We start from the raw sequence: 5641 nt of genomic DNA on the forward strand, positions 1-5641 counted from the left end.
GTCACCTGCTGAAGAGTCTGCTAGTGACTGACAGCTCAACTGGGCAGGCACATGTAAATACCCGCCCAGTTGTGACATCAGTCACGACACATCGGGCTGATGATTATTAAGTGTGCATTCACTTACCAATCGTCAGATAGGACGGTGGATCAGCTGGATGGCTGATCCGTCGTCCTGGTGTGTACCCAGTTTAAAGTCTATGAAGGTCTAACTTTGAGTCCTTTCTATAACAGACCGTTCTCTCTTCCTCCCCCTTTTACCTTCTAGTCACTTTTGTTATGTTCCGGCCTCCACACGCTGAGCTTTTATGTTATCCTCTTGTAAAATGCTTAGGCCCATTTACTCTTCATCCTCTATACATTTTTCTCCAACTTTATTTATGTTTGCATTGTGTCAACAACTATAAATTTGTATTGTTTTATCTGTTTCTTTTGTGTAAAAAACTCTAATACAAATTTACTTGATTTAAAAAAGAAACCTAAGGGATGGCACCAAGTTGGCTGCAAGAGTAAAGGTGCATACACACGTAACGATTTTGTAACCAACGATTTTCTGTCAGATTTTCCCTTGAAAAAGTGAATGATATTTTGAAGTGTAATGAACGATTTTTACAACAATGAACGAAAAATGTTCCTTCCCTTAATGAAAATCATTATGTTGGACAGTCTACAATGGACGATGAATGATCACTACAAACGGAAGCGCGCTTGAACGATTATTGTTCATCGTTATAACTCAGAAACTGAACGATTTTTGAACGATAACGACGTCGTTAACGAGAAATCGTTCAAAAAATCATTACGTGTGTATGCACCTTAAGTGGAATAAGTGTTATGCCTCTATTAGCAAACATCAGACTATTGCCATAGCCAAAGTATCAGTAGGGACTCGCTTTGCTGTAAGACATAGTGGGCAGGCAATGCTAAAATCAGTTAAATGTTGTGCAAGAGATTCAAGCGAAAGATCATCGGAATTCTAGGAATTTAAAAAGAAAGATGGCTTCTTCTGTAAACAAAAGAAAAGATTAAAAATTACAAAAGTCTCTAAACACAGACAATAAAGTCATGCTTAAAAACCCCAATGTGATGTTTAAAAACACCAACATTGACATTAAATAGGGAACAGAAATCTACACCCCTAAATAATGTTTAATGCAAATCAAATTGTAATTCAGCATTTACAAAAAAGTATTTCTGTAGCATGTTTCAGATCCACCGCTAAAGCGTGTGATGATATAAAAGCAGGATGTGGATGTAAGAGGCCAGAATTAGAATTTGTTGTCTGCCTTAGCTGTCTAAGTCTGCTGCATGTTTGTATAATGCAAGTTTATTGGTTGCAGTTCTATGTGTGGATAATGTAATACACATAAACTTCTCTTAACTCCTCTAAAAGTACTTAAGGATGAGAATAAAGGATAGCCTTTCAAAAATTGTAAGTGTAGCACTGATGGGGTTAAGGATGAATTTTGACTTCTGGGCTCTTAAAATAAGGGGCACTAATGGGGGAGAAATATTTGTTTTGTTATGCACTAAGGCCCTCATTCAGAGCCGTACGCTCTGAGCAGAGCGCACGCTCTGAATGAGGGCCGGGCTCCATTTTCATGGAGCGTCCTCCTGGACGCTCGTATAGCTGTGGGTCACCACCCACAGGCTATACGAGCGTGCATTGTGATGGTCGCGATGGTCGAGACCATCGCGACCATCGAATTTGCGAGCCGGAGCCTGCGGTTGAGGTTTTCAACCGCAAGCTCCGGAGTGATTTTGGCTCTATCAGAGCCAAAATCACTCCCACTGACATCACTAGTGATGTCAGTGGGCCGGCTTCTGACGGGAGGCGTTCCCGTGGGAACGCCCCCGTCAGGGAGGCACGCCCCCGGCACGCCCACCAAAGGGGGCGTGCTGTCAATCAACATTGACAGCACGCCCCCTTTGATCGGACACAACGAGCGAAGGACTTTCCTTCGCTCGTCGCGTCTGGCGCATGCGCACGACGGAGCTCCCTCCGTCGTGCGCATGCTCAGTCCATAACATCGACCCACTTGCGAGCGGACAGCCGCTCGCGAGTGGGTCTGAATCAGGCCCTAAATCCGATCTCTTGTTAAACCCTGTAATCCTATTTGTTTCCTCCCTATCCTGTTATTCCCCTATAGTCTTACATTAAAACATCTTTACACAGAACTAGATTTATCAGAATTCTTGTGAATTGTTCTCGCCCTGTGACTAACTGATAATGAGAGTTATGGTAAAACTTACCTTTGTTAACTCTTAAGTCCATAAGGTCTACAGGGAGACCTTGGGTGTAGTTTGTGGTTGAGGACAGGGCACCACGCAGTTAAAGCTTTCAGCTCCCAGGATGCATTGGTTCAACCCTCTATACCCCGCCCCTGAGCTGGAGGCACCTCAGTTCATGACAAGCCAAAGGCCGGAGGAGGAGAAGAGAGAAGAAAAACTGGTACACACAAGAATCACACTCTCACGTAGAAGGAGATGGGAAACTGGTGACCAGAAACATAGCCCATGTGAAGCCAGGTGTGTCAGGGCAGGTGGCCTGTGGACCCTATAGCCTTCGAAGAAAGAGAGTAAGCAAAGGTAAGTTTTACCATAACTCATTTTCTTCAGGGTCCATAGGGCTCCACAGGGAGACCTTGGGTATGTCCCAAAGCAGTTATTCAAGAGTGGGGACGCTCCTGCGCTGAGAGGAGAATCTGGCACCCAAATGAAGCATCCTGGGAAATGTATCAAAGGCATAGAACCTTAGAAAGGTACGGACAGAGGACCACGTGACCGCCTTACAAAGCTGTTCAGCTGAGGCACCACGGTGAGCTGGCAACGAAGGACACAAAGAGCGAGTAGAGTGAGCAGTAACAGTAGTTGGCACAGGAAGGCCTGTCCCCATGTAAGCCTGTGAGATAGTCATGCAAAGCTATCTAGCCAATGTCTGTTTGTTGGCTGGCCATCCCTTTGGAAATCCATAGAGCACAAAAAAAGGAGTCTGATTTCCGAAGAGAACTGGTACGGTTCTCGTAGATCCTGAGGGTATACACCACATCCAAGAAGGCCTCACCTGCCAATAGGTCTGGTGATTGAAAGGCCGGGACAACAATTTCCTTATTAATGTGGAAACAAGTAACTTTTGGAAGGAAACCAGTATACGGAGGACGCCCTGGAGGAAGGTGTGGACATCCGGTAGTGGAGCAAGTCTATGCTGGATCCAAATGGATAGAGCAGAGACATGCACTTTAAGTGAGGCAAGGCGGAGTCCAAGGTCCAATCCAGCTTGAAGGAAGGCCAGGACTCTGGAAATCCTAAACACTTGAGGGTTGTAGCTTCTGGTACAACGCCACTGGAAATATGTATGCCACACTCTATGGTAGATCCGAGCAGAGGCTGGCTTATGCGCTCTGAGCATAGTTTTGACCACAGACCTAGAGAATCCTTTGGACCTTAGGAGGGTTGTCTCAAGAGCCACGCCGTCAAAGACAGACGACCCAGGTCCAGGTAAAGGCAAGGACCCTGAGACAACATGTCCGGACTTTGAGGCAGCGGGAATTGAGTGTCGATGAAGAGACTCCACAGATCTGAGTGCCAATGACGTCTGGGCCAAGCTGGTGCCACCAGCAGGACAGTGCCTCCTTCTTGTTTGAACTTCCAAAGAACTCGAGGAAGAAGGGAGACTGGAGGGAACAGGTACGCAAACTGGAAGGTCCACTTCACTGACCATGCATCTATGTAGGTTGCCTTGGCATCCCTTGTTCTGGACCCGTACACCGGCAGTTTGTGATTGTGCCGGGAAGCCATGAGGTCCACCGCTGAAAAGCCCCATCTGCTTGCTAGGAGTTGAAAATCTCTGGGTGAAGAGACCATTTCCCAGTATGCACGTCATGAAGGCTGAGGAAGAATGGTTCCCAATTGGGAACTCCCAGAATGAACACCGCAGAGATGGCCAGGAGGTGAGCCACGGCCCATGTCATAATGCGGAACACGTCTGTCATTGCTGCCCGACTTCGAGTGCCTCCTTGATGGTTGAGTAAGCCACTGCTGTGGCATTGTCGGACTGTACCTATACAGGTTTTCCCTGAAGTATGCCCTTGGCCATATGAGGGCCCTGTAGACAGCTCAAAGTTCCAATACGTTGATTGGCAGGGTTGATTCGACCGATGTCCAATGGCCCTGGAGGAGTGTTGACCGGTCACTGCGCCACAGAACTGGAGACTGGCATCCGTTGCTAGGACCCAGTCCGGGACCCAAAAGGGGCAAACCTTGGTTAGATGAGATGTCTGTAGCCACCAAGATAGGGACAGATGCACCTCTGGAAAGAGCATCATCGTCTGAGCTTGAATCCGATGGGGCAACCCGTTCCACCTGGAGAGTATCAGCCTTTGCAAAGGCCTGGAGTGAAACTGAGCATACTCCACCATGTCAAAGGTGGACACCATGGATCCCAGAACCTGCATTGCTGAGTGGATTGACACTCGGCGACTGTGGAGGAATCTGCACACTCGTAGTTGAAGTGTGGAGATCTTGTCTGATGTCAGAAAAATTCTCTGATCCTGAGAATCTAGCAGGGTACCCAAAAGAATCATTCTTTGTGAAGGATTCAGGGAGGACTTTTTCCAGTTGATTAACCATCCGTTCTTGTGAAGGAAAGCAATGGTTAGTTGCAGATGGCGTTGAAGCACCTCTGGGGAACCTGGTAAGAGCAGAAGGTCATCCAGATATGGTAGCAGTAAGACACCCTGACCACACAGGTGGGCCGCCATGATAGCCATAATTTTGGTAAATACCCGTGGAGCTGTGGATAGTCCAAAGGGCAAAGCCTGAAATTGGAAGTGTTGCTGTAGAATAGCAAACCGGAGATAGCGTTGATGAGAGGGTGCTATAGGTACTGTATATGTAAGTAAGCGTCCTGAATATCCAGAGATACCATAAAGTCCCCAGGCTCCATAGCTAGGATGCTAGAGTGCAGGGTTTTCATCTTGAACCCTGGGGACTTGAGGTTGAGGATAGGCCGATGAGATCCATTCGGCTTCTGAACCAGAAAGAGAGTAGAATAAAAACCAGTCCCTCGCTGAGATAGCGGGACTGGCACAATTATCCCTGCTTGCAGCAAGGACTGAATGGCTTTCTGGATTTGTAGGGCCTTGCTGGGGTCTGAAGTAGACCTTGGGTCTGTGCAGAAAAACTGGTGGGGTGGCTTTCATAGAAATAAGAGGGCATACCCGTGAGAGACCAATTATCTTACCCAAGCATCTGTGGTGTTTGACACCAGCACTGGGCAAACTGAAGAAGTCGGTCTCTTACTCTAGGATCCCCCAGGGGGAGGCCCGTCCCATCAGGCTGATGGCTTGTCCTCAGATTTTGAAGCAGACCATCTGGCGGTCCAGGCCGCTTGGTCCTGGTCTTGGCAGCCCTAGTGGAAGCCTAGGAAAGGACTGACTTTTAGGCTTTCCCTGAGGACGAAAGGACCTAAAAGATGTAGTCCGAGGCTTTGTAATAGTAGTCGCTGAAGGCAGAAATGCAATTTTTGATGCTGTCAATGTGGTTACAATTTTGTCAAGGTCCGGGCCAAACAAGATCTCCCCATTGTAGGACAATACTTCTAGGCCCTTCTTGGAATCCGCATTTGCCTTCCATGAGCGCAA

The sequence above is a fragment of the Taudactylus pleione genome, unplaced genomic scaffold (assembly GCF_031769625.1).
Source record: "Taudactylus pleione unplaced genomic scaffold, aTauple2 ptg000036l, whole genome shotgun sequence".
Classification (NCBI taxonomy): domain Eukaryota; kingdom Metazoa; phylum Chordata; class Amphibia; order Anura; family Myobatrachidae; genus Taudactylus; species Taudactylus pleione.